The sequence below is a fragment of the Phocoena sinus genome, chromosome 4 (genome assembly GCF_008692025.1).
Source record: "Phocoena sinus isolate mPhoSin1 chromosome 4, mPhoSin1.pri, whole genome shotgun sequence".
Lineage (NCBI taxonomy): Eukaryota > Metazoa > Chordata > Mammalia > Artiodactyla > Phocoenidae > Phocoena > Phocoena sinus.
In genome coordinates this window covers 92,587,178-92,597,372 of record NC_045766.1, presented here as the reverse complement: position 1 = coordinate 92,597,372, position 10,195 = coordinate 92,587,178, and the positions used below count along the sequence as shown (strand labels likewise).

The 10,195-nt window shown below is 36.4% G+C and overlaps 1 pseudogene; it reads left to right on the top strand.

The window, feature by feature from the left end:
* Positions 1–9,406: 9,406 nt before the first annotated feature.
* LOC116752664 lies at positions 9,407–9,933 on the top strand (annotated as a pseudogene).
* The last annotated feature ends 262 nt before the right edge of the window (positions 9,934–10,195 follow it).

Below are 10,195 nucleotides of genomic sequence, written 5' to 3'. Positions count from 1 at the left end.
TAATCAAGGTATTTCAAAATCTTACCCCACTAGACTATGGCCTTATTTCCTGTCACCCATCATTCTAGGAAGTGGAATAGAAGGTTTCTGACAAATTAAAATCTAAAACAAGTTTGGGATTCTTGTATAAAAATAATATTCCCATAAGTGAAAAAATAAAACCGTAAGTGTGTGTTTTGGAAATTGAGCTTTTAGAGGAAACTATACAAAGCTTATTCTAGAAGATAGCAGGTTTAGTAACTATGTCAGAGTTAAATTAACTTTAAAGTTTAAACATGTTCACATGATCCTGTTTCCTATGAAAATTTAGACACAAGTACAAAAAGTGTACAAAGAAAACCAGCTTCTGATTTCAACCCATTCCGCTTGGTGATGATAACCACAATGTTGAGGGCTTAGGTTTAGTGAAAGTTATAATTCTGATTTCAAATTTGCTACTTGCCTGAACATCTCTGGAGAGGAAGGACTACGTCTGTCTAAATCATCACTCCATCTGTAGCTACAAGCACAGTACTCAATAAATATTTTCTAAGTTATTTCAATTCAATTCACACTCATGGAACATTGACTCTGTGATAGAAAATGGTGATACAAAAACAGACAAAACATGGATCTCAGCATTCTTAAAGTTGTTTTGACCTCAGTTTCCATAACTCAATAAAAGAATAACGTACTGAATCATTTCTTTTTGTTTTTTTACTTTTGTTTATTTTTTATACAGCAGGTTCTTATTAGTTATCTATTTTATACATATTAGTGTATATATGTCAATCCCAATCTCCCAATTCATCCCACCACCCCACCTCACCCCCACTTTCCCCCCTTGGTGTCCATACATTTGTTCTCTGCATCTGTGTCTCTGCTTCTGCCTTGCAAACCAGTTCATCTGTACCATTTTTCTAGATTCCACATATATGCGTTAATATACAATACTTGTTTTTCTCTTTCTGACTTACTTCACTCCGTATGACAGTCTAGGTCCAGCCACGTCTCTACAAATGACCCAATTTCATTCCTTCTTATGGCTGAGTAATATTCCATTGTATATATGTAGCACATCTTCTTTATCCATTCGTCTGTCGATGGGCATTTAGGTTGCTTCCATGATATTGCATCATTTCTAATGTTCTTTCCCACCCTCAAATTCTATGATTCTACTACCTGAAGTATTAATTATTTATCTTTAAAATTATGAAAAGCCACATTATTATCAACTTTAATTTATCCCTGTTAATGGTAAGGAGCAGTGGTAGTACAGGGTAGTGGTCTAAAAGCATGGAAATTGAGATCAGACAGTCTTGAGTTTAATCAGGAGAAACCACACAATAATTTGAAATGGGAAAATTTAATATAGTGAATTATTAGCTCTAATGAGGGATTGGAATAAGGAGGTATTGGCTAGTAAACAGTAAAGAGAACTCTAAAAATTATAGGAATAGCAGATATAAGAAGCAGTCACTACCCTTAGAACTGAGAGAGAACACCCTAAAGAATGCCCGCCCCTGCCAAGACTAAGAAATAGACATTGAAGGAGAGGGCACGGCCATGACTGGCTGAATGGTGGAGACTTTGCTGTGGTGCCTAGCTGGCAGAACTTGCTGGAAGTATGTGCTCTAATGTGCTTGTGAAAGCTGTTCACAGGGAAGTGCCTGTCACTGCAAAACCACCCACGTGGAAGCTGCTGATCACTAGATGCTGCTGGGATGCACTGCAGAAGCTGGGACTAATGAAGAAGTTGCCCACTTCAGGGGCTGCAGAAGCCAAGCAATGAAGAAGGCATCCATGCTATTGGAAGCTGCTGATCAAGCACTCCAAAACCAGAAAACAAAGCCCTTCCTCTGCATTATTTCTCCATCCCTCTGTACTGACAAAGCTTAACATTGTGCCAGTTGTCAAAGGGCCAAGATCCCTTTACACAGAGCAGGCAAAAGGTGTTCATTTGGAGCCCATAGGCAATAAATAGATAAGAAGTACAGTCCACTCCTTTGTCTCTCAACTTCTACATGGTCCCTGCTGCTCACATTTTAACTCCCATACAGCAAAACACCTGTATATCACTACATAACAATGTATAGTATGCTTCTTAAAAGAGATTTTATTCCTTCCCCTAAATGATAAACAGTCCAAAAAGTCACTGTATCCATCACTGGCTATATTAATTTCTCCTCAAATTCAGTAAGAGGCCCACTGAATATTCTGTCACCTAAAGACTAAATTATAAATTTAACTACCAATAGCATGTATGTGACACAAAGAGAAGAAGGCAAGATATGAAGAAAATTGTAGCATACAAATAAGTGTACACATACACACACACACACACACACACACACGTATATATGGTATATCTATGAAAGGTAGAATATGTCCAAAATGGGAGTGAGATTTTTTTTTTCATCATACACTTCTATAGTATTGCAATTTGTTACTACAAGTATGCATGATTTTGTCCTAGTCCTATGTCTGCAAATTTCTAGATTTATTACCCAGAGCACTTAACCTATCTGGAGCTCTTTTCTTATCTGCAAAATAAGGGAATTAGAATAGATGCTCTAACTTTCTTCCAACTCTAGCATATATGATCCTATTTTTACAACTTAAGAGCCCTGTCCAAGTATACTCCACATATGCTGAATAGATGTATCTTTAAGTTATATAAAAAACACAATCTTTGGACTAGAAAAATATCAGCTCAGATGTCACCATTTACTAGGTACGTAACTTTGAGTGAGTTGCTTAACTTTTGGACCTAAATTTCCTCATTTGTAAAATAGAAAAAATAAATAAGACCTCATGTGCGTTAACATACAATAGTTCAACTAATTGTAGTTATGCTCTTTAATCAAATAAAAGTTTACCTTGATTCTAAGATATATCTTCACTATGTTATGAAGAAGGAAGGAATGGAGGTAGGAAGGAAGGAAGAAGAGTCTATAATTAAATCATGGTATGCTATTATTGTAGATGCTTTCCAATAACAGAGATGTTAAAATGTGGGTGGGGGGAGATGGTGAAGTACTTTTTAAATCTGTGAAATAAGACATTACTGTTAGTGTTATGCACTGAGCATACACCACTGTGGTTGAAAAGGCAACTCAGTGATCACTTTTCATCTCCAATTCCAGTAATTAAAAAATATTAAATCAATATTACACAATGTGGAAAGTAAAAAGCAAGTACTATGTGCCCTTTATGAAAGGGCAGAATGCATGCATTTTATAATGGATTGATTATTGACTGTCTACTATGTGACAGACAGGATGTTAGATGCTTGAGATAAAACAGTGAGGTAAAAGAGAATCCCTGTTCATATTGGAGCAGAGAGCCTAGAAGGGAAGAAAAGCACTGATAGAATTTAGTGAAGATAAAGAGTAAAGGAAGTATTTGATAAAACAAAATGGAGAAAAATACTATGTTATTTAATATATATAAAATATATAATTTTCCCGTAGCTAATTTTTTTTAGAATATTAAACCCTAAAAAATGTGAACACTTTTCAGTACCTATTCTGGAAATTTTTATATGTATAAAATGAAAACATAGTATCTTAGGTTGAATCAATATGAAGCAAACGATTCAGTGACCAGGGCAAGGTGCCATGAGGATTAGAATAAGAGGCATTATAAGAAAAGAAGTAGAAAGTTAAAATATCCACTTCCCAAGCCTTATTGTCTTCAAGAATCTAGGGTTTTGATTCCTGATGTACACAAACAAAAATGTTGGAGAGAAAATAGACTTGTTTGTCCAAAAACAAAAGGGGGTGAAAGGTGAAGCCATAGAACACGTTTCCAATCTGGAAACAAAAATGACATGCTTTCATGTTTTACTGTCATCTCAGTCAGGAACAAGCAGGTATTCTCTAACTAGCTGACGGTGCTTATGGTAATACTGGACTAGCAACAGAGTGAGAAGGCATTTAGTAATCTTTTATTTACTTAAATGCATACCCTGAATATATTTGTTTTTTCTTCTACCTGTATGACTCGTTTTGTTTTATTTTAAAGCTATCATAGGATAGATAGGCATTTTACTTAGTGTTTTTCATAACAAAGCAAGTCATTGAAAAATTTTAAATGACAAATATATATATATTTTTTTTGAGGTTTCTGGGTATTTGTTTTCTGTAGTTTTCTAGTACTTCTTTCAGTTCACACTTTAGGGAAACAGTTTATGTGCCAGAGAAGTAGATATCTATCCCTTTAGAAGATTCTACAGTTTAACCCATCACTATGGCTGCAAGATGTATTTCTATCAAACCAGACTGACTTCATTCTATTTACCAGTGTATTCTGTTTGTAATCTTTGTTTGTATTCTGTTTGCACCACAGAGAAAGGAAAGTTGAAATGACAAATACATTAAAGAGACTTCCATAGGTAATTTTGTGAACTCTTTTCCCTCCAGAGAACTTCACAAGAATGGGGATGTCAGCATAAAATTGTATAAACGTCTACAGGAAGGATTCATTACAAGTAATCCATTTGGTATTTCTACATTTGGCAAATGCCTTTACTTGTGTTCCATGGACATCAGAAACAGAATATGCAATATGCTCTGTCTACTGGTCTCATTTAGATTAACTTCTTAAGGAAGCACTCTGTTAGGTATGAAGTTCTGGATTTCACTGGTGACTTTGTACCAACATATATCATTTAGCAATAATTTTCCCGTAGCTAATTTTGAAAGAAAAAAAAAGAGTCAGGTTTTATATGGTATACGATAGAATTAAATAAATACAAACCTCCAGTAATTTTACATCAGAGGATAATTTCACTACCCTGTTATTTTTCTTCTGTTTTTCTTTCCGTGTATCTCTATGCCTGATAAATCCTTATTCCCTAATCTTTCCACATTCTTGTTTTCCTTCTATCTTCAATGTTTAATACATGCTAAACACTAACAATCTGTTTTTAGGTAGAAAGGAAAATATGGGGATAGAATGCCTTACGTGCTTATGTGTATAACTAATAAAACACTAGTTACATAAATATTATTTAACACATATTTATAATCTTTTTTTGTTTGTTTGTTTGCGGTACGTGGGCCTCTCACTGCTGTGGCCTCTCCCATTGTGGAGCACAGGCTCCAGACGCGCAGGCTCAGCAGCCATGGCTCACGAGCCCAGCCACTCCGCGGCATGTGGGATCTTCCCGGACCGGGGCACGAACCCTTGTCCCCTGCATCGGCAGGTCGACTCTCAACCACTGCGCCACCAGGGAAGCCCTAACACATATTTATAATCTTAAAATAAATTATATTAGAAAGGAAATAAAATTTCTAAGGTAGAAAAAAGAGGTATTTTTGAACATAGATATTGTGGTAGAGTAGCTTCAGGAGCACAGATGCAGTAAATGTACTCAGCCAAGTTACAGAATACAGAACTAGACTTTGGAATGTAAGCAACAAAATTTATAACCTTTTGATTATATTGGTCTTGCCCATGGAAAGTGAGTTAAAGGTGAAGTATATAAGATAAAATAATATCAGCACATTTTTAATACTGAGTACAGTAAGAGAGGGAAAGCAGAAAAATATACAATCCTAGAATAAACCAGTTCTAGTAAGTGCCAATCTATGAAGAGCAGATATATGAAAAAGCCCAGGGAGAGTTAATAAAATTCAGAATTTCCATTCCACTATAGGCTTTATTATCCAAACTGTCCATGGAAGGATTGTTTAGCACCTGATTTTTGCTTCTGAAAGAAATGTACCTAGAATCTTCTGGTTAAGCATTGTGAATGTAATACATGCATTTATTTCTATTCCATCTAAAACACTCAAAATGCGGGGAGACAGCAGCACCTGCCTCATTAGAGCAGTAGGCAGCGCGTCAGTCTCACAAAATAGGATAGACTCACAATGCCAAAGAAAAACAGAACAACATAGAGATGTTAACTAAATTTTAGAAACCAGAAGCCAAAAAGACAGTTATTACTGATTTAGGATACCTGAATGGAAGATGCTTCCATGTGAGGAGAAGGAGGGATTAGCAACAAGACTCTAGCAGTTTCACACTGCAGGAGCCTGAGGAACTGGAGGTCTCAGTTACTTCAGTGAAGACTCAAGGCAGAGAAGAAAGCTGGATAAGTAGCTGAGTCTTTAATAAGAGCTGCTATATCCTCTTCTCTCATCCCTAACAGTCTAGTAATTATCTCTCTCCTACCTGTGCTAAAGATGAAGGGTTTATCCTCTGGAAAGTTGAATAATAGAGCATCACATCTAAGAATATAAGGCAAAGGTGAGGGGAAGAGGTAAGTAAGGTACTAAAAATGAAATTTAAGTGATAACTCGATTACTAAACATTGAGTTCACCAGCCTCTTCTCCCTCCTGCTGCCTAGACTACTAACACCCAGGTTTAAATCTCCAGGCAGGAAATGAAAGGAAAATAACAGATCAAAAGAAAAAAATTCCAACAATTTGACAATAGGGGATCCCCTGAAACATAATGAAAAAAACTGAGTCCTCCCATGGGTAAAACTCACCAATAAAGCAGCCTCACCTGAGAAAACAGAGCTCCTTACTCTTAATATAAATGGGAGGTCAAGGACCAGCAACCAATTATGGAAAGTCCCTAATACAAATAAAGATTAAAATATACAGGAGAAAAAGCAACCAAGGCAATTTAAGAGGCAAAATTTAATATTTTTAAATATTTTATTGTCCTTAAAGACATAAGTGAACTATTATACCTACGAATCCAAATCAGAATGTTACCAAAAAAAGACTATTTCAGACCAATGGCAATTTTTGCAGATCTAGAACAAAAAATCTTAAAATCTGTATGGAAACACACACAAAAAAAAAACCCAAATAGCCAAACAACCTTGAGAAAGAAGAATGGAGCTGGAGGAATTAGACTTCCTGACTTCAGACTACACTATAAAGCTACAGTAATCAAAACAGTATGGTACTGGCACAAAGACAGACCTATAGATCAATGGAACAGTAATAGAAAGCCCAGAAATAAACCTACACTCCTATGGTCAGTTAATCTACAACAAAGGAGGCAAGAATATACAATGGAGAAAAGACAGTTTCTTCGATAAGTGGTGCTGGGAAAACTGGACAGCTACGTGTAAAAGAATGAAATTAGAACATTTTCTAACACCATACACAAAAATAAACTCAAAATGGATTAAAGACCTAAATGTAAGACCAGATACTATAAAACTCCAAGACGAAAACATAGACAGAACACTCTTTGACATAAATTGAAGCAATTTTTTTGGATATGTCTCCTAAAGCAAAGGAAATACAAGCAAAAATAAACAAATGGGACCTTATTAAACTTAAAAGCTTTTGCACAGCAAAGTAAACCATCAACAAAATGAAAAAAACCTACTGAATGGGAGAATATATTTGCAAATGATACAACCAATAAGGGATTAATATCCAACATATATAAACAGCTCACACAACTCAACATCAAAAAAAAATCAGATTAAAAATGGGCAGAAGAACTAAAAAGACATTTTTCCAAAGAGGACATGTAGATGGCCAATAGACACGTGAAAAGATGCTCAACATCGTTAACCATCAGGGAAATGCAAATCAAAACCACAATGAGATATCACCTCCCACCTATCAGAATGGCTGTCATCAAAAGGAACACAAATAACAAATGTTGACAAGGATGTGGAGAAAAGGGAACCCTCATACACTGTTGGTGGGGATATAAATTGGTGCAGCCACTGTGGAAAACAGTATGGAGGTTTCACAAAAAACTAAAAATAGAACTACCATATGACCCAGGAATTTCACTCCTGGGTATTTATCAAAAAAAACCAAACAAAAACACTAATTCGATAAGATACATATACCCCAATGTTGATAGCAGCATTAGTTACAATTGTCAATGTATGAAAACAACCTAAGTGTCCATCAACAGATGAATGGATAAAGAAGGTGTTTTATATATATATATATATATATATATATATATATGAAAAAAAGTATATAAAAAATATACATACACACACACTAGAATACTATTGAGCCATAAAAAAGAATGAAAATTTGCCATTTGCAACAACACAGATGGACTTGGAGGGTGTTATGCTAAGTGAAATAAGTCAGACAGAGAAAGACAAATACTATATTATATCACTTATATGTGGAACCTAAAAACTACAATAAACTAGTGAATTTAACAAAAAAGCAGACTCATAGATTTAGAGAACAAACTAGTGGTTACCAGTGGGGAGAGGGAAGCGGGGAGGAGCAAGATAGTGGTAGTGGAGTAAGAGATACAAACTATTACGTATAAAATAAGCTACAAGGATATACTGTATGCCATGGGGAATATAGCCAATATTTTATAATAACTATAATGGAGCACAATCTTTAAAAATTGTGAATCACTATATTGTACACTTGAATATATAATATTGTATAGCAACTATACTTCAATAAAAAATAATAAAATTAAAATATATGAATATAATATAATAGCAAAAAAGTAAAAATAAGAGAAAGATTGGAAAATAAAGTTGAGAATATCTCCCAGAAAATTAAAAAAGCAAATACAAATAGGGCAGAAAATATAAGAAACAAAGAAACAAGACTGATTCAGGAAGCCCAACATTTATATAATAGAAATTCCAAATAAGGCAGAGAAAATGGGAGGGAAAAAATTATCAAAGAAATAAAACAAGAAAAATTCCCCAAATTCAACTGATAGACATGGATCTCCACAGTGAAAAAAGTGTACAGTATACAACAGAAATATATAAACAAAACAAAACAAAACAAACTCACATCAAAATCCATCAATCCATCACTGCAAATGTCACCTGAAGAATGAAGGAGGATCCTGAAAATTTACAGAGAGAAAGAGATTAAATTAACATGCTAAGGACCATGTAAAATAGTACCATCAGCCTTCTCAACAGCAATGATGAAACCATAAAACAAGGTAAACATGCTTTTAAAATTATGAAGCATGATTTGCTACATAAAACTTTAAGTCCAAACTATATCGACTGTGAGAATAGAAAAACATTTTCCAATATACATGCTCTCAAACAATTACTCCCTCCACATAATCACCTGAAACTGCTGGAGAATGTTCTCCAGCAAAACAAGGGAGTAAATAAGAAAGGAAGGCGCAATATGTCTTTGAGCTCTCTATCAATCAGAGTTCCTAGTTTCAAACAACTAAAGAGAATTCTAGGTGATTATGTAGATGCAGAGCATATCTGGAAGATATGGGTCATTTGTAGAATCATTGGAAGGGCTAGAAAAACAAGCCATGCCACTGCACTGTCCCCAAAGAAATGTGACTTTTTACATCTCTCAAGGAGTGGTGGGGATGGGGGTGGGGCAGGGGCCGGTAGGAACCATCATGGGTCGCCACAAGCACTGAAAGGTTCAGCGCAAGAAACCCAAGATCCAGGACATCTACTGAAGGCTGTTGGTCAAACTGTACAGATTTCCAGCCAGAGCACCAACACCACCTTCAACCAAGTTGTGCTGAAGAGCTCGTTCAAGAGTCATACCAACTGGCCCGCCCACTGTCCCTTTCCCTGATGATCCGTAAAATGAAGCATCCTGGCCTGGAAGACAAAACAGCTGTGGTTGTAGGGACTAGAGCCGACGACAACGTGCATGTCCAGGAAGTGCCCAAACTGAAGGTATGCGATGCACATGAGCACCCACATGTAGAACCGCGTCCTCAAGGCCGCGGGGAAGGATTGTCACCTTCAACCAGCAGACCCTGGACTCCCCCAAGGGCTGTAACACCCTCCTGCTCTCCGGTCCTCGCAAAGGCGGAGAGGTGTATGGGCATTTCCGCCCGGGGAACAGCACAGCCACACTAAACCCTTCGTGGGACCAGAGGTTCGAGCATGCCAACAGCCAACGGGCCAGACACAGCTACAAAAACTAACCCAAGATCCTGTCTTGTTATTAAAGATTTTGGATGTAAGTAATTAAGAAAGTAAAATGAAACGAAGTGAAATGAAATGATTTTAAAAAGGGATCATTGAGACCTTTCTATTTTGTACACAAAACCACTGGGCATCATGCCTGTGGACACCTCGGAGATCGCAACGTAGATACACATGGCTCCAGCCACTTGGTGGGCAGTGAGGTGAGAAAAACAATGGTTTGGGTGAATCACGTGATTACAGAGCTAGGGTTCCAGATGGTCATGATTGGCCTCCATAACAGCTCTAAGGCAGTAGTGAGAACAGGG